The sequence below is a fragment of the Bombina bombina genome, chromosome 7 (assembly GCF_027579735.1).
Source record: "Bombina bombina isolate aBomBom1 chromosome 7, aBomBom1.pri, whole genome shotgun sequence".
In the NCBI taxonomy this organism is placed as follows: domain Eukaryota; kingdom Metazoa; phylum Chordata; class Amphibia; order Anura; family Bombinatoridae; genus Bombina; species Bombina bombina.
In genome coordinates, this window is record NC_069505.1 from 47,509,956 (window position 1) to 47,530,277 (window position 20,322).

Genomic DNA, 20,322 nt, shown 5'->3' on the forward strand with positions numbered 1-20,322 from the left:
TACTTTTAATGAAGTTGGATATCCACCCTTATGCGGATCCCGACAGTTAATGCCCTTTAAGTTGCACATTTGTAATGGGGAGCCGATTTCCCACAAGTTTCAATACAAAGCATATAGCTGAGGACGTATTAACACGATGAATGATATGAAATTCAGAGCGTTTCTAAGAACTATCTAGCTTGAGATCGTGTATTTAAAGAAATCTGGAAATCAAGTTTTATTATCACCGGCAAACCGCTCTGCCTATTGGATATCCGTCAGCCACGTGACCGAAGCTCACGGAGGAGGCATCTGGAGCAGACGAAGAGAACGCCAAGTGCTGTAAAGGCAGGCTATATAAACAGCTAAGTTTAGAGCGGTGAATTTTGGAATTCGTATTCCAGTCCTAAAGCTTGAAGATTGACTTAACCCCTTAAGCACCGGGCATTTCAGACAAAAATTTCCCCAAAAGACCAAAGCATTTTAAAAAAAAATTCCCAGCACTACATTTAAACAGAAATAGAGCCTTGTTTTTTTTGTTGTTTTTTTTTTTAATTTAACGATCATCAAAACTATATATATATTTTTTTTTTTTTATTTTTTTTTTTTTAAATAGACAACCCAAAGTATTGATCTAGGCCCATTTTGGTATATTTCATGTCTCCATTTCACAGCCAAATGCGATCAAATAAAAAATATTGTTCACTTTTTCACTAACTTTTTTTCTCACTGAAATTATTTACAAACAGCTTGTGCAATCATGGCACAAATGGTTGTAAAAGCTTTTCTGGGATCCCCTTTGTTCAGAAATAGCAGACATATATGGCTTTGACATTGCTTTTTGGTAATTAGAAAGCAGCTAATTGTAGCTGTGCACCACACGTTTATTCCCAGCAGTGAAGGGGTTAATCGGGTAGCTTGTAAGGTTAATTTTAGCTTTAGTGTAGATATTACCCTCCCACCTCAAACTTCCCACCCCCTGATCCCTATCTGCCCCCTCTCAAACAGCTCTCTTCCCTCCCCCACCCCCCAATGGTCACCCTCATCTTAAGTATTGGCAGAAAGTCTGCCAGTATGAAAATATTAGGCTTTTTTTTAATAAAATATATGTATATTTTTATGTTCTCCATTGTAGGATTCCCCTTACCCCCCAACCTCCCAGTTTTTCTTTTTTTTTTTTGTCTTTTCTTTTAAACCATTGTTTTCTGTTATATTAGTGGGCCCACCCTCTTATCCCCTTTCCACTAAAGGAGCCCCCTCTCCCTCCTTCCCCCTCACTACCCTGTAATCAAGTTTTCTCCGTAGCTTCCGCCCACCTCCCGTGAATTTAGATATGATTACTGAAAGCACCTATCTATCTTTTGAATTTTAGGAATAAATGTAACTGTAAAACACACATCATACCAGGTAAACATTTTATTACTACTATCAACATATCTGCAATAGCCGACTCTTTTATAGGCGCTCCTTGTATTATTGTTTTTAAATTTGTAATTATCGTGGGTTTAGAGAATTGCCTCTTTACACAGGGAAGATGAGCTTTTTTAGAAGGGTTTTTATCTGTTTTTTGTACACCCTTTTGTGTGACACATTGTTTTTAAGGTAAAAGCTGCCTTTAGAGAATTCTACCATGAGCTTCTTAAAACATCTAGCGACCTCAGAGACCTTTAGATAATCGGGCCCTAGAGGCTGCAGTCTATTTGCATTCAGGAACAGGACTGTGAGACCTAATACATCTTCTGGATTTGGTGTATTCATAGTATAACTCAGGGGCGGAACTACCATTGGTGCAGTGGCACCCCGGGGTTCAAGTTCTGGGGGAGCCAAAGCAGCCAGTCTATACTATAGATATGTGTACAATCCTAATGCAGGGGAGTCTGTAATCAGTGCAGGTTACAGGTCCATCTACAGTGTATATATATGTGTGTGTGTGTGTGTGTATGTGTGTGTGTATATATATATATATATATATATATATATATATATATATATATATATATATATATATATATATATACTCATACTCAAAATCATTATACAGAGCGGCATGTATATCAATACAATTGCTTACCACTGAGTTACCGTGTGTGTGTGTGGGGCAAAAATATTGCACATGGGCCCTCTGTTGAGTAGGCCCACTACAGATGTAACGCAAACCTCTGTTTATTGTATATATATATATATATTTTTTGTCAAAAACCTTTACAATATAATAATAATCACCCCTCTTAATTCAATATTGTCTGCAAAACCAAACATTTGGTTCAATAAGGTTGTTTTTGTTGCTTTCTCTTATTTTATTATATTTTTCAATTTGAAACAACTTTTAATTTTATATAATTTGCTTCATTCTCATGAGATCCTTTGTCGAAAAGCATACCTAGTTAGGCTCAGAAGCAGCAATGCAGTACTGAGAGCTATCTTCTGATTGGTGGCTGCACATATGTCTCTTGCCATAGTTCTAATCTGTGTTCAGCTGGCTCCCAGTAGTGCATTAATATTCCTTCAAAAAGGATACCAAAATAACTAAACAAATTTGATCTTAGAAGTAAATTGGAAATTTGTATAAAATTGTATCCTAAATCTGAATCACGAGACAAATTTTGGGTTTCATGCCCCTTACATAAAATGTCTATAATTTGTCTTCTAGCGATGTGCGTTAAAGGGACATAAAACAAGTTGGGATAAAGACAAAATATAATATGTACTTTAATTACTTTACCTGCAAATTTATACTGCAGTGCCTCGCCATTAACCCTTTTTAGTTTCTGAATTGTAAAGCTCTAACTCCCCCCCCCCCCCCTTACACATAATTCCTTTTATGGCTGTATCTATGTTTATTGAATTTTTGGTAGAATGCAAAAGTGCATAGGGATTATCTGGTGGAGCATGCCTAGGAGCTGTGAAATACAATGCCTGTGTCTAAACACTGATAAGGGGGTGGAGCAGACTGCTCCAGGCAGCTTAGCTATGCAATTAATTTTGCTTATTTTTGAAAATTATTTTTAAAATACTTGCCAGCAATTTTTAAACAATTTTTTTTTATGCAAACTATTTTAAAATAATTAGCCCTTTTAGGATATGCACATATCTCAACATGTTTTATGGCACTTTAAGTCCCAGGACTTGCAAGTAAGTGTGCATCTGTCATGTGCAGGCACAGTCATGTTATTTTCCTATTCAGTTTGAGGAAGTTTACTGTGAAATCTCATGAGATCACAGCAAAGCAAAGTAAGACCTCAGCACTGTTGATGCTTATTGGCTATTGTGGTTTTTTTTATTTAACTTGCAGCTTTACAGCAGCTCAAACTGTTCACAGAGCACTTACTTTGGTCAGGGGTCAAGTCGAGCGGGAAAGCATGGGAACGGAGTTCCTGCACTATTGTTGCAGGAGTAACTAAGTTCCGCCTGGACAGAGAACAGAAACTCTTTAGTAAACATTGCTGCTGCTGGTGGGAGGAGCTGGAGCACAGTCTAGTTAGAGGGATAGTGAGATCCTCTAGTAATGGGCAGTAACTCTTCCTACAATACACTAAGTGCAAGCCTGTCAATCCTCCTGCTGTGTGGTCACCCTGCACTGTGTGAAACACATGGTGTTTACATTTCTGTATGGCTTGCTCTGGGGTTATTTAGCTCCCCTCAGTAGAAATATGACTATTGCTCCTTAAGTGAGACTCTGTGACAGAAGAGGAGTCTGGAGTTGCTGTCAGACACAGAGGTCTCAGCCCATCCTGGAAAGGAAGAAGAGGGGGGAAAGGATGGTGTGGGAGGAACTGAAGCTAGGCTGGCTATGCACCATGTGAGTTAAAAACAAAGTATGGACACCCTGAATCTTGACATTAAACAACAGTCCATGTGTGTCTAGTTATTTTAAAGTTGTTTTTAAAAGTTCAGTGTTTCACCTCAGAAAAAAAAAAAATCTTTCATGGCAGGGAGAGTCCACAACTTCATTAATTACTGTTGTGAATATCAACACCTGGCCACCAGGAGGAGGCAAAGACACTCCAGCCAAAGGCTATAAATATTCCTCCCACTTCCCCCATACCCCCAGTCATTCGGCCGAGGGAATGAGGAAAAGCAGGAGAAACATTAAGGGATAGAGGTGCCAGAAGATAAGACAAGGAACAGGCTAAATACTTTGGGTGGGGTCGTCAACTCTCCCTGCCAGGAAAGAGAGGATTTTATCTGGTAAGCATAAATTTTGTTTTCTTTCCAAAGGCAGGGTGAGTCTACGACTTCATTCATTACTGTTGGGAACCAGTACCCAAGCTATAGAGGACACAGAATGAAAAACGGGAGGGTCAAAATGAATAAGTGGACCTGAATCTGAAGGCACCACCGCTTGCAATACCTTTCTCCCAAAAGCAGCTGAAGCAAAAACATCAAACTTATAGAATTTTGAAAAAGTATGTAAGGAAGACAAGGTAACTGCCTTACAAATCTGATCCACAGAAGCTTCGTTCTTAAAAGCCCATGATGAAGATACTGCCCTAGTGGAATGAGCCGTAACCCTATTTGGAGGCTGATGACCGTCTTTCTCATAGGCCAAACGGATGATACTTCTGAACCAGAAAGATAGGGAAGTCGCAGAGGTCTTTATAGCCCTTGCGTTTACCAGCAAATAACACAAACAAGGAAGAGGATTGTCTGAAATCCTTAGTTGCCTGAAGGTAGAATTTTAAGGAACGAACCACATCCAGATTGTGGAGCAAACGTTCTTTTGAAAAAGAAAGATTTGGGCAAAAGGAAGGAACAACAATCTCCTAATTGATGTTGCGATCTGAGACCACCTTAGATAGGAAATCTAACTTGGTACGTAACACCGCCTTATCGGCATGGAACACAAGGTAAGGGGGGTCGCACTGTAAGGCAGAGATCTCAAAAACTCTACGAGCAGAGGTGATAGCAAACAAAACCAAAACTTTACACGATAAAAGCTTAAGATCAACAGAATGCATAGGCTCAAATGGGACCTGCTGCAAAACAGGAACAAGTTTAAGGCTCCAAGGTGGAGCAACAGGTTTAAACTCAGGCCTGATTCTCACCAAGGCCTGAACAAAGGACTGCACATCCGGAAAGGTCTGCCAAGCTCTTTGTGCAGTAAAACAGACAGGTCATCTGACCCTTGAGAGAGCTGGTCAATCCTGGAGAAAAGACAAGATCCTAGCAACCCTTACTTTGTGCCAAGGAAAATGACGTTCCTCTGCGAACCAGGTCCTGCGAGGCCAATAAGGAGCTTTTAGGATTTCAGGTGCTTTCTCCTGTTTCATGCGGGCGATGACTCGAGGCAAAAGAGCCAATGGAGGAAAAAGATATGAGTCTGAACCTCCATGGAACCACAAACGTATCCAACCAGTTCCGCCTGAGGATCCCTCGATCTCGACCCATAGCTGGGTAGCTTGGCATTGAGAGGAGAAGCCATGAGGTCGATCTCTGGAACCCTCCACCTGAGAGTTTTTTTCGGAAAACACCTCGGGATGGAGAGCCCACTCCCCCGGGTGAAATAACTGTCTGCTGAGGAAGTCCGCTTCCCAATTGTCCACCCCCGGGATGTGACAAACTCCCAAGATGGTCTCAAGAAGCACGTGTCTTGGGACAGGTGATCTTGACAGAGCCACCAGGAGAGAGAATCTCTTGTCCTCCTGTCCAGGACTGTAGAGACAGGTTGGAGTGATCACGATTCTATTGCTTCAGCATGCATAATTGTAGAGGTTACAGATGGAAGTGGGCAAAAGGAATAATGTCCATGGAAGACACCATGAGACCAATTGCCTCCATGCACAGAGCCACTGGAAGATTTAAGGTTGTCTGAAGAGAAAGACAGGCCGAAATCAGCTTTGACCGTCTCTGATCCGTCAAAAAGTTTCATGGAGACTGAGTCGATAATTGTTCCCAGAAAGACTACCATGGTACTGAGGACCAGGGAGCTCTTCTCTAAATTGATTTTCCATCCGTGAGTCTGAAGGAGACACCGAAGAGACTCTGAGTGATATCTTGCCAAAGGAAAAGATGGAGCTTGAACCAAGATAGCATCCAGGTAAGGGGGGCTACATCAATACCCTGAGATCTGGCTACCACAAGGAGAGCTCCTAATACCTTCATAAAAATTCTGGGAGCAATAGCTAAGCCGAATGGCAGAATTATGAATTGAAAATGTTGGTACAGGAATGCAAACCGAAGGAACTGAACATGATCCTTGTGGATCGGAACATGCAGGTATGCATCCTTTAGATTGATTGTTGTCATGAACATGCCATGATCAAGGGAAGAATGGACCTGATAGTCTCAATTTTGAACGATGGGACTCTGAGGAACTTGTTGAAGCATTTTAAGTCCAGGATTGGTCGAAAAGTTTCTTCCTTTTTGGGAAGCACAAACAGGTTTGAGTAGAAACCTAGACCCCTTTCTGAAGGGGGCACCAGGACAATCACTTCCAAAGAGGAAAGCTCCCATACGCAATCTAAGAAGACTGCCCTCTTTACTGGCCTTGTGAACAGTCTTGAAAGTAGAAATCTGCCTCTTGGGGGCGAGATTTGAAACCTATCTTGTATCTCTGAGAGACTACGGCTAAAACCCAGGGATCCTGAACGTCCTGAACCCAAGCTTCTGAGAAAAAAGACAGTCTGCCCCCTACTTGACTACTCGATCCATTCATGGATTGGGGGCCGCCCCTTCATGTAGACATGTTCAATGTGGGATTCTTGGTCTGTTGATTTGTTCCAGGACTGACCGGGCTTCTAAGTACCCTTAGACTGTTAAGGCTTGGAGGAGGACTGTGTCTGCTGAGCCTTGTCTGAATGACAGGAATGAAAATTTGAGGACTTTTGACCCTTTGCTCTAGCCTTTTTATCCTGGGGAAGGAAGGCTCCCTTCCCTCCTGTAACAGTGGAAATGATGGAGTCCAGGCCTGGACCAAACAAAATTTTCCCCTTGAAAGTCAAGGAAAGTAGTCTAGTCTTGGAAACCATATCTGCGGACCAAGACTTTAACCAAAGGGCCCGGCGAGACAGGACTGCGAATCCTAAGGACTTAGCATTCAGGTGGATAATCTGCATGCTAGCATCACAGATCTAGAGGAGATTCAACGTCAATTAACTCTGATAAGAACTCACACCAGTACGTGGCAGCAGCTACGACTGCATCCACCGCTGCAGCAGGTTTAAAGAGAAGACGTGCTGGAACATTTTCCTTAAGTAACCCTCCAATGTCCTATTCATTGGGTCTTTAAAGGAGGTACTATCCTCTAGGGGAATAGTAGTCCTTTTAGCAAGAGTGGAAATGGCTCCATCCACCTTGGGGATGGAACTCCAAAGTTCCAAATTTGAGTCTGGCACTGGAAACATCTTTTTAAAAGTTGCAGAAGAAAAGCGAGTTTCAATTGTTTCCCATTCCTTCATGATAATTTCCGCCATCTGGGCAGGAACCGGAAAAGTCTCAGGAGTCTTCTTGAAGTCTTAGACCCTATCTAATTTAGGAATCTTAGGTTCATCAGATAGCTTAGAGTCAGGAATATCTAAGGTAGACAAAACCTCTTTCAGTTGAAAACGGAGGTGCTCTAATTTAAATCTGAAGTTAGATTACTCAGGGATAATGGATATAATCTCTGAAACCTCTAACTCTGAAAGCTCAACCACAGAAGATACAGAAGTCAGTTCATCCTCAGAGGTGTGAGACAAACTAGCCCACTCAGACTGAATAGATGGATTAACCCCCAAATCAGTAGAAAACAAAATGTATGCTTACCTGATAAATTTCTTTCTTTCCGGATATGGAGAGTCCATGACGTCATTCAATTACTAGTGGGAATATTACTCCTGGCCAGCAGGAGAAGGCAAAGAGCACCACAGCAAAGCTGTTAAGTGTCACTCCACTACCCATAATCACCAGTCATTCGACCAAAGGGAAATGGAAAAGGAATAACACAAAGGTGTAGCTGTGCTTGAGGTTTAGTCAAAAATAATTTAAGAAATTTATCAGGTAAGCATTAATTTTGTTTTTTTTCCTAAGACATAGAGAGTCCACAATGTCATTCAATTACTAGTGGGAACCAATACCCAAGCTAGAGGACACAGAATGAACAGGGAGGGAGAACAAGACAGGCTGACCTAAACATAAGACACTAGCGCTTGAAGAACCATTCTCCCAAAAGAGGCCTCAGCCGAGGCAAAAGTATCAGTTTTGGAAAATTTAGAGAAAGTATGCAGAGAGGACCAAGTTGCAGCCTTGCAAATCTGTTCCACAGAAACTTCATTCTTGAAAGCCACCCAGGAAGGTCTCTGGAAGCATGTGCCCTGAGACAGATGGTCCTGAGAAAGCCACCACGGGAGAGAGTCTCTTGTCGACTGGTCTAGATCTATCCTCTGAGACAGATCTAAATGGTCTCCGTTCCATTGTCTGAGCATGCATAATTGCAGAGCTCTCAAATGGAATCGAGCAAAGAGAATGATGTCCATGGAAGCGACCATCAGATCAATTACCTCCATACATTGAGCCACTGATGGCCGAACAGTAGACTGAAAAGAGAGGCAAGAGGAGAGAATTTCGAATTAAAATTCATAGATAGGGAATCTATTATGGTCCCTAAGAAAACCACCCTTGTAGCTGGAACAAGGAAACTCTTTTCCAGATTCACTTTCCAACCATGGGAACGTAGAAAGGACAACAAGATCTCTGTATGAGAGTTTGCTTGTTGAAAAGATGGCGCCTGAACCAATATGTCCTTTAGGTATGGCGCCACTGCAATTCCCCGAGACCTGATCACTGCCAAGAGAGCCCCCAGAACCTTTGAGAAAATTCTGGGAGCTGTGGCAAGTCCAAACGGAAGAGCCACAAACTTAAAGTGTTTGTCTAGAAAGGTGAATCTCAGGAATTTGTGATGATCCCTGTGAATGGTAAGATGAAGATACACGTCCTTCAGGTCTATGGTCATCATGAACTGACCCTCTTGGACCAAAGGAAGAATGGAACGAATGGCTTCCATTTTGAAGGACGGTACCCTGAGAAACTTGTTGAGGAACTTTAGGTCTAAAATGGGTCGAAAATTTCTCTCTTTTTTGGGAACCACAAACAGATTAGAATAGAATCCTAGAGCCTGTTCCCTTACTGGAACTGGAGCAATCACTCCCAGGGAGGAAAGGTCCTGAACGCAGTTCAAGAATGCCTTTTTTTTTTTTTTTTACCTGGTCTGAGAGGTGGAATCTGCCCCTGGGAAGGAAAGTTTTGAATTCTATTTTGTAACCCTGAGATACTATGTCCACAGCCCAAGGATCTGGAACAGCTCGTCCCCATGCTTGACCAAACAGGGAAAGTCTGCCCCCCGCTTGATCCGATCCCGGACCGGGGGCCGACCCTTCGTTCAGAACAGAGTAATGGAGCAGTGCTTACCGGTCTTCCGCAAAAGTGAACAGCATGTCTTCAGCGAGTACACAATCTCTCCACCTCCTACAATGACGTCAGAAACCAGGAGCCAAACAAACGGTGTCTCCGCCCAAGACACCAGAACAAGCAAACAGCCAAGTGAGTATACCAGATGTACGGCTGCACTGGAAAAAGAGACAGTTCTCCAACGATGATAAAACTGTGTTTAATGGGATTAAGCACTAAAAACAAAATCTTACTGACATAGTAAAATTACAAAATAGAATGCTGATCACTCCATGTCCGGAGTGGTCAGAAGGGCAGCAAGGAAAAACTGCATACGCGTTTCATGCGGGGCTACCGCACTTGATCACTGCTTGGTTAACAAGTTAGATTGATGCCCTTTTAAAGCCACAGGGATATCAAATTAGATCATCTAGTTAACCCTTTAACGGCTGGCAAAATATATGTGGACACACACAATTAATTAATCATATACAGAGTAGTTACATAAAATACTAAACCAGGAAATAATAAAGCATTAACTAGACATTATATAAGAGAATGACTGTGAACACTGCAAATGTAAAATATGTTTATACAACCACATGAAATCTATCAAATTTACACGTAATTAAACAAATAAATTAACATCTGCCTCAACATTTAAACCCTCTGGGGACCTGGTCTGTAGAAAGAAGATCGATTTTACTTCTTTTTTTACATGGGGCATAATCCCTATCTCCCCCTCTTTTGGAGAAGGGAACATGATCAATAGCCTGAAAAGTAGCTAGTGTGGAGTCACCGATGCTACTGATGTGAACACATTAGGGTCATCAATGTCCCTAATGTGTTCAAGAGCCCTATTTTTGAGAGCTCTTTTTGTTTTTTCCAGTATATTGTTTTTTTGCACCCCCTACAGGTGAGGAGGTACACTACATGGGTTATCCCTGTGGCTTTAAAAGGGCATCAATCTAACTTGTTAACCAAGCAGTGATCAAGTGCAGTAGCCCCGCACGAAACACGTATGCAGTTTTTCCTTGCTGCCCTTCTGACCACTCCGGACATGAAGTGATCAGCATTCTATTTTGTAATTTTACTATGTCAGTAAGATTTTGTTTTTAGTGCTTAATCCCATTAAACACTGTTTTATCATCGTTGGAGAACTGTTCGTCTCTTTTTCCAGTGCAGCCGTACATCTGATATACTCACGGGGGCTGACCATGCTGACTTTGACTAAGCTGAGGGTTTCTTTGATTGATTCCCTTATTCCAAGACTGATTAGCCTTCCATAAAGACTTGGACTGCTCCTGCTTGGAAGAGGGAGAGGAAGACTTTTGACCTTTTGAAGTTACGAAAGGAACGGAAATTACTTTGATGTCCTTGGAGTCTGTTCTTTTTGTCTTGCGGTAGAAAATACCGTTTCCCACCCGTAATATCAAAAATTTTCAGCCAGACCAGGTCCGAACAAGGTCTTACCCTTGTAAGGAAGCGCCAAAAGCTTGGACTTAGAGGTAACATCAGCTGACCAAGATTTTAGCCACAATGCCCTACGGGCTAGAACAGAGAAGTCAGACATTTTGGCTCCCAGTCTAATAACTTGCATGTTAGCATCAGAAATAAAGAAGGTGGCTAGTTTGAGAGCCTTAATCCTATTTTGTATCTCCTACAACGGAGTCTCTACTAAAATTGATTCAGACAAGGCGTCGCACCAATAAGATGCCGCACTTGCTACTGTGGCAATACAAACTGCAGGTTGCCATTGAAGACCTTGATGAACATGCATCTTCTTCAAATAAGCTTCCAGCTTTTTGTCCATAGGATCCTTAAAGGAGCAGCTATCCTCTATAGGGATCATAGTTCTCTTAGCCAGAGTAGAAATAGTCCCTTTTATTTTAGGCACCAAGTGCCAAGAATCTTTAATGGAGTGAGCAACAGGAAACATCTTTTTAAATACTGGAGACGGGGAGAAAGGAATCCCAGGCTTCTCCCATTCCTGTGAAATAATCTCCGTCACACAGTCTGGGACTGGAAAAACTTCCACAGAGGAAGGAACATCATCGTATTACTAGACTTCTTAGGGTTGACAACGACATAAGTATCGGAGTCGTCTAAAGTAGCCAATACCTCCTTTACCAGTACACAAAGGTGTTTAAGCTTAAATCTGAAGTTTATTTCTTCAGTTTCAGTTGAAGGAATAATACTGTCTGAATCTGAAATTTCACCCTCAGAGGCTACCAACGTATCCTCCTCATCAGACTTATGAGGGAGGGCAACCTGCGTAGCAGTAGGTGGAACAGAAACCTTACTATCTGAATGTCTAATTTTCCTCTTGCGTTTTCCCAGCATAGGAAGAACAGATATCGCTGCAGATACCGCAGAAGATACCTGTGCAGCAAAATTTGCAGGCAAATAAACTCCTCCAGGAGGCTGAGAGGAACTGCAGGGCACTGTATGGGACGCCATAGAGGCTTGGGATGTTTGAGGAGAAAGCTGTGGCATTGCCTGAACAGCATCATCCTGAGAGACATTGGGCTCAGAGGGCAACAATTTATCTTTGAATTTAAGTGTTCTAGCTAAGCATACAGCACAGAACTGCATAGGCAAAACAATGTGTGCCTCTAGGCATAACAAGCATTTGTCAAAAAGACACAGAGTCTTGGTCCATGTCCATAATACTAAATAAAAAATTCCCCAAATTGTAGAAATTTTTTAAATACACTGTCACTTTAAGAATTTTTAATACCACAGTCGCTTATGCAAAAATTCTTTAAAATAATAAACCAATCAGGCCCCCTACACCTCAGACAGGCTGAGTTGCCTTATACACTTATACACAATTTGGCTGCCAGAAGTCTCTAAAACGATCGTATAGTAGATTGACACTGAAGAGACTGAAATTCAACACAAACGCTCAAGCAGTCTGTCAGTTAGCCTGTTCTAGCTAAGCAAGCAGTCTGTCAGTTAGCCTGTTCTAGCTAAGCAAGCAGTCTGTCAGTTAGCCTGTTCTAGCTAAGCAAGCAGTCTGTCAGTTAGCCTGTTCTAGCTAAGCAAGCAGTCTGTCAGTTAGCCTGTTCTAGCTAAGCAAGCAGTCTGTCAGTTAGCCTGTTCTAGCTAAGCAAGCAGTCTGTCAGTTAGCCTGTTCTAGCTAAGCAAGCAGTCTGGCAGTTAGCCTGTTCTAGCTAAGCAAGCAGTCTGGCAGTTAGCCTGTTCTAGCTAAGCAAGCAGTCTGGCAGTTAGCCTGTTCTAGCTAAGCAAGCAGTCTGTCAGCCTGTTCTAGCTAAGCAAGCAGTCTGGCAGTTAGCCTGTTCTAGCTAAGCAAGCAGTCTGGCAGTTAGCCTGTTCTAGCTAAGCAAGCAGTCTGGCAGCCTGTTCTAGCTAAGCAAGCAGTCTGGCAGCCTGTTCTAGCTAAGCAAGCAGTCTGGCAGCCTGTTCTAGCTAAGCAAGCAGTCTGGCAGCCTGTTCTAGCTAAGCAAGCAGTCTGGCAGCCTGTTCTAGCTAAGCAAGCAGTCTGGCAGCCTGTTCTAGCTAAGCAAGCAGTCTGTCAGCCTGTTCTAGCTAAGCAAGCAGTCTGTCAGCCTGTTCTAGCTAAGCAAGCAGTCTGTCAGCCTGTTCTAGCTAAGCAAGCAGTCTGTCAGCCTGTTCTAGCTAAGCAAGCAGTCTGTCAGCCTGTTCTAGCTAAGCAAGCAGTCTGTCAGCCTGTTCTAGCTAAGCAAGCAGTCTGTCAGCCTGTTCTAGCTAAGCAAGCAGTCTGTCAGCCTGTTCTAGCTAAGCAAGCAGTCTGTCAGCCTGTTCTAGCTAAGCAAGCAGTCTGTCAGCCTGTTCTAGCTAAGCAAGCAGTCTGTCAGCCTGTTCTAGCTAAGCAAGCAGTCTGTCAGCCTGTTCTAGCTAAGCAAGCAGTCTGTCAGCCTGTTCTAGCTAAGCAAGCAGTCTGTCAGCCTGTTCTAGCTAAGCAAGCAGTCTGTCAGCCTGTTCTAGCTAAGCAAGCAGTCTGTCAGCCTGTTCTAGCTAAGCAAGCAGTCTGTCAGCCTGTTCTAGCTAAGCAAGCAGTCTGTCAGCAAAACGTCCCAATAAAGTGAAGATTAACCCCTAGGGGCCTATCTATCAAGCTCCGTGTTTCTGGCAAGTCTGAAGACTCGCCAGAAACACAAGTTATGGAGCAGTGGTCCATAACCCTGTCCGTCTGCTCTGATGAGGCGGACAGGAATCGCCGGAAATCAACCCGATCGGGTTGATTGACACCCCCTGCTGGCGGCCGCGTTGCACCAGCAGCTCACAAGAGCTGCTGGTGCAATGCTGATGAATAAGGAGAGCGTATTGCTCTCCGCATTCAGCGATGTCTGTCGGACCTGATCCGCACTGTCGGATCAGGTCTGACAGACATATGATAAATAGGCCCCCTAGTCTCAACATACATAATGTGCCTGCCCACTGCCAAAGAAAATCCTGTATAAAGGATTTTAAAAATGTCCCCATCTACTGCATATGGCATATTCTTCTGAAGTGCAAGTCTCCAAGACCTAGAAGACAAAAGCACTTACCTGTTGTCTAGCTGTCCGGCAGGAAGACAGCTCACAAGGCGTGAAAGGACACATACTCCTTACAGAGACCTGTAGCAAAAGAAAGAACAGAGTAACCAACTCTGGCTTTCTGTACCATGGGCAGCAATGTGTTAAGAAACAAAGCAAGGACTACCTCACAACTCCCTAACTGCTTAAAAGCCATCACTACTCTACTGAAGAGATTGACGTGGACTCAGCTAAACCCAAATCCTTGCTTGCAGGAAAAAGTACCCGTAAAAGGAATTCATTTCTTCAGACACCGCACCTCTAGGTTTGACAGTATACTCCATCACCTCTGACAAGGACCTGAGAATAAGGGAAAGCAGTGTTACACACTAACACTGGTTGCCCAAAGGGGATTTTAGCACTAGAGTACTAGATAGAGGTCAGAGATCGTTCCCTGCGACATCTAGTAGCTACCGTTCACCACAACTCTCACTGAGTGAATTACATGGCTTGAACTATCTTGCTTTACTCAAAAACCCCAGTCCTCTCTTGAAGGGAAAATACCCATTAAAGGACTATATTCTATTTCTTATTGCACCTTCTCTGCCATTCTCCTTTAGTGATGAAAGGCAAATAATGACTGGGGGGATGGGGGAAGTGGGAGGGATATTTATAGTATTTGGCTGGGGTGTCTTTGGCTCCTCCTGGTGGCCAGGTGTTGATATTCCCAACAGTAATGAATTAAGTTGTGGACTCTCCCTGCCTTTTGAAAGAAATGTGCTCATCAAGCAGGGAAGAGTCATGTCCTTCCAGCTTCCTGCTTTCTCTATGATTGGAATTCCTTTTAGATCTTTCAGAGATAACTGGGATGAGGTTTGCAAGGGAAATACATGTGTATACACAAAGGAAAATAGATCTTGCAATGAAAGGTGTTTGTGCAACATCTTGTAGTAGGATAACCCCAATAACTTTATTTTTTACAACAATAGTATGTGCTGTTTGTTCTTCTATGTTGATGTTTGTCTATCAATTTATGGTCAGCAGGCCAGATTCTCTGCAGAATGCTGACTTGTGAAATATAATATATGTGCTGCAGATTCAACCTTACCAGCTGCATCCCAATGTACAAGAAGACTTGTTTTGCTTTCAATATTACTGTGCTCTTTGCCAGTGTTACTTGCTTCACATTTACTTGGTATACGTCAATGGTAAAAGAAAATGATACTCAGATGCCTTGTGATCATAATTTTACTTTAAATCATATTATCATTGCTTTTTACTGCGGAGTGAGCGCAAACACAAACTATATCAAGATCATAATATCAGCTGTTTACATTACAGAGCCTTACACATTCTGAGGGCCAGGGAGTAACCTCTCCTAACATTTTACAAAAACACACAGGAATGTTTCCAGCACTTCACAGATAACCCAGTCCGTATACATAAATGTTGCTTAGCAGTCCGTATACATAAATGATGATTAGCAGTCCGTATACATAAATGTTGCTTAGCAGTCCGTATACATAAATGATGATTAGCAGTCCGTATACATAAATGATGATTAGCAGTCCGTATACATAAATGTTGCTTAGCAGTCCGTATACATAAATGATGATTAGCAGTCCGTATACATAAATGATGATTAGCAGTCCGTATACATAAATGTTGCTTAGCAGTCCGTATACATAAATGATGATTAGCAGTCCGTATACATAAATGATGATTAGCAGTCCGTATACATAAATGATGATTAGCAGTCCGTATACATAAATGATGATTAGCAGTCCGTATACATAAATGATGATTAGCAGTCCGTAATGGAAATTATCACAGAGAGGGATATAAATTGGCAAAAAGTCACTCGCCCATAGATGTGCATGAGATAAAACAACCAAACAATCTCCTGGTAATAGCATCCACCTTGCGGATCGAGGAACACGACTTGCTCCCCTTCTGCTCCAGTGACAACCTCTTGTGCTGGTCACAGGGAGTATGTGCCGTATTCAATAGACCATACCTGTGAATGTGTCCATCTCGGCTCAAAACACATTGATCCTCATTTGGTTAATGCGGTATGTTCACCCCCGACTCAGACTTCCTGGTACGTCACTGGCCCAATCCGGAGGCGATGTTTAATGCACGTGGGTGGACCCGTCCAATGTACATACGATCCCTCTCAGATCTCCATAATAGGCTATTGGTGTGTGTGTCGGACCGCCGGGAACAAAACCCAAACACCGGCGTAGGAAATAGCAAAAATAAAACGACTCCTTGACATCATCAGTAGAATGAAAAAACAAAAAAAGGTGTATCCTATTTCCAAATAAAAACATATGACTACCATATTTGACAATTTTGAACTTATTGACATTATTTTTGCTAAGTAGTTGGTGTTTTATTGCTTCAGCAACTCCTTATAGTTGAGCTGATTATATACCCATACTTTGTCGTTTTATTGTTATTGTTGCCCTTTATGTGACCTTTTTACTTATCAAGTACTCACGTATCAGTTAATTTGTCTATCCAATATTTCAATATTTATTATGGAATCATCTTTACTAATTTAATACTGTGTGGATTGAGCATTTATCTGGTTAATAGGGGTGTGTGTTGCACTAACCAATAACCTGCTATGATTTGGTTCTTAAATGGCACTAACCTGTGTCTTTTTATGGCTTTAGATTATGGCTTTCGCCGAAAAGCGTAAGAACGTTCTTCTCCTGTGTTCCTGTATTTTTAACCCAATGGTTCAATAAAGTCTTTGTTTTTATTTATTGGAAATAGGATACCCTTTTTTTTTTTTTCATCCTAAAATTATATTAAGGCTCTTGGGTTTTTGGATTTTTCAACATTATCTACAGGTGAAACTCGAAAAATTAGAATATCGTGCAAAAGTTCATTTATTTCACTAATGCAACTTAAAAGGTGAAACTAATATATGAGATAGACTCATTACATGCAAAGCAAGATAGTTCAAGTCGTGATTTGTCATAATGGTGATGATTATGGTTTACAGCTCATGAAAACCCCAAATCCACAATCTCAGAAAATTAGAATATTGTGAAAATTGTGCAATATTCTAGGCTCAAAGTGTCCCACTGTAATCAGCTAATTAAGCCATAACACCTGCAAAGGGTTCCTGAGCCTTCAAATGGTCTCTCAGTCTGGTTCAGTAGGAATCACAATCATGGAGAAGACTGCTGACCTGACAGTTGTGCAGAAAACCATCATTGACACCCTCCATAAGGAGGGAAAGCCTCAAAATGTAATTGCAAAAGAAGTTGGATGTTCCCAAAGTGCTGTATCAAAGCACATTAATAGAAAGTTATGTGGAAGGGAAAAGTGTGGAAGAAAAAGGTGCACAAGCAGCAGGGATGACTGCAGCCTGGAGAGGATTGTCAGGAAAAGGCCATTCAAAAGTGTTGGGGACTTTCACAAGGAGTGGACTGAGGCTGGAGTCAGTGCATCAAGAGACACCACACACAGACGGATAATGGACATGGGCTTCAAATGTCGTATTCCTCTTTTCAAGCCACTCCTGAACAACAAACAACGTCAGAAGCAACTTACCTGGGCTAAAGAAAAACAGACCTGGTCTGTTGCTCAGTGGTCCAAAGTCCTCTTTTCTGATTAGAGCAAATTTTGCATCTCATTTGGAAACCAAGGACCCAGAGTATGGAGAAAGAATGGAGAGGCACACACTGCAAGATGCTTGAAGTCCAGTGTGAAGTTTCCACAGTCTGTGTTGATTTGGGGAGCCATGTCATCTGCTGGTGTTGGTCCACTGTGCTTCATTAAGTCCAGGGTCAATGCAGTCGTCTACCAGGAGATTTTGGAGCACTTCATGCTTCCTTCCGCAGACGAGCTCTATGGGGATGCTGACTTCATTTTCCAGCAGGACTTGGCACCTGCCCACACTGCCAAAAGCACCAAAACCTGGTTCAATGACCGTGGGATTACTGTGCTTGATTGGCCAGCAAACTCGCCTGACCTGAACCCCATAGAGAATCTATGGGGCATTGCCAAGAGAAAGATGAGAGACATGAGACCGAACAATGCAGAAGAGCTGAAGGCCGCTATTAAAGCATCCTGGTCTTCCATAACACCTCAGCAGTGCCACAGGCTGATAGCTTCCATGCCATGCCGCATTGAGGCAGTAATTGCTGCAAAAGGGGCCCAAACCAAGTACTGAGTACATACAGTTTGCATGCTTATACTTTTCAGAGGTCCGATATATTGTTCTATGTACAATCCTTGTTTTATTGATTGCATGTAATATTCTAATTTTCTGAGATTGTGGATTTGGGGTTTTCATGAGCTGTAAGCCATAATCATCACAATTATGACAAATCACGGCTTGAACTATCTTGCTTTGCATGTAATGAGTCTCTCTCATATATTAGTTTCACCTTTTAAGTTGCATTAGTGAAATAAATTAACTTTTGCACGATATTCTAATTTTTCGACTTTCACCTGTATATACAAATGCACCTTTAAGTGTTGTAAAAAGTGTCTGTCTGGCTTCTCAGTATTCAGTATTAGTTGAATCCTAAATTAAAAATAAAAATGTTACCGCTGCCATGTAAAAATGTAACCATGGGTGCCCATCCTCAGGCCCAAATGCAACCATTTAGCCCTTCATTGGTTTTAATTTGTTTTTGTAAACCAGAGTATATAGATTATATACATACAAATACTTTGGGGTCGATTTAACAATAATAGAGCAGACATGATTCGCTATAGCAAATCACGTCAGCTTGACCTCGCTAAATGCTGACAGCATACGCTGTCGGCATTTAACATTGCACAAGCATTTCTGGTGAAATGCTTTTGCAATGCCGCCCCCTTCTCACGGGTGGCCAATCGGCCGCTAGCAAGAGCCGTCAATTAACCCGATCGGATCGGGATGATTTTAGTCCGCCACTGTCTTACGACCGCTGCTTCTTAAATGGATAGGAAAGTCAAAATTAAACTTGCAGGATTCAGATAGTGTCAGGGTTTTTTCCCTGTTGTGTTTGCCATGTGCTGCTGGCAGCCATTTTACTCACCTCTCTTCCTGACTATGGTGCATTGTGGGGGATGCTGCTCATTTCCTGCACTTCCTTTTATGGCCAAACTGGTGTGCATCATCCATGTGAGACAGGATGCAGTCTCAGAATTGTGATGTCATCACTTATTATTTAAAGGGCCTCTGTTCAGTATGCTTTGCCTTTGCGTTGTCTCAGACCTGTTTGTGAGAGTTCCTGTGTATTACCTGGCTGCCTGACGTCCTTCCTGGTTCCTGTTCCCTGGCTTGTTCCTGACTCTGCTGTTTTCCTTGTTCCTGATTCCAGCTCGTCTGACTATTCGCTTTGGCTCCTGACTCGGCTCCTCTGACTACCAGCTCTGGTTTTGACTCCTGGCTTGTTATTTGACTTGTGGACTTTTTATTATTTTTTTGCTATTAATAAATGTGATTATTTTTGCACTTCTCGTCTCAGTCTGATTCCTGGCACCCTGATAGATAGAGCGTGCAATTTTAAGACACTTTTAAATTATCTTCTATTTTCAAATTTGCTTTGTTCTCTTGGTATCCCTTGTTGAAAAAGAATACTCACTAGTGGAATCTAGTTGCTGATTGGTGCCTGCACACATTTGTCTCTTGTGATTGGCTAACTAGATGTGATCAGCTAGCTGCCAGTAGTGCAATGCTGTTCCTTTAGCAAAAGATAACAATATCTAAATTTGATAATAGAAGTAAATTAGAAAGTTTTTTAAAATTGCCTGTTCTATCCAAATCGTGATAGAAAATGTTGAGGTTTCCTGTCCCTTTAACTTCCATTTCAGGCAGACCTGAAACGATAGGGCTCTGAAGCTGTATCCACTGCTTAATACATGGAGCCCATTGCATGTGTATGTATACAAAACAATATTAATTGTGAGGAGGGTGGAAGTCTTGGTAAGTTCCAACACTTTTTTTGTAGGACCCCTGAGGTAAAATATCTTCAGGTGATATTTTCCTGTCAGCTTTTTACAGTTATGCTGCATCACTTTCAAGTGGTTAAGCATATGAGTATTATCCCTTTTAATTTTTTAAATTTAATGCACATCATAAAAATACAGACATTAATAGGGTTATACAATAACCTCTATTATACATTTTAAATGATATGCCAAATAGCTTGGTGGAATTAACCCTTTCATGACTGGGCTAATTTGTCTACATCAGAACAACGTTTCGATGTAAACAAATTTAAATAATTCGTGTTAGCGATCGCGAGATTTCAATGATGGGATCAGGTCAGGGGGTGTCCCTATGACGCTAGACACGCCCTCCAGACTGAAATCCCATTCCCAAAGCACTGTTGGCTTCAGTACAGCCAAACAGCTAGGACCTTCCATGCCGTTCTAACGACGCTAAGGCCCAGCGCAGTTAGAACGGCATAGAACGTCCTAACGTCAGGAAGACACACATATTATATACTGTTTTTCTCGCCAT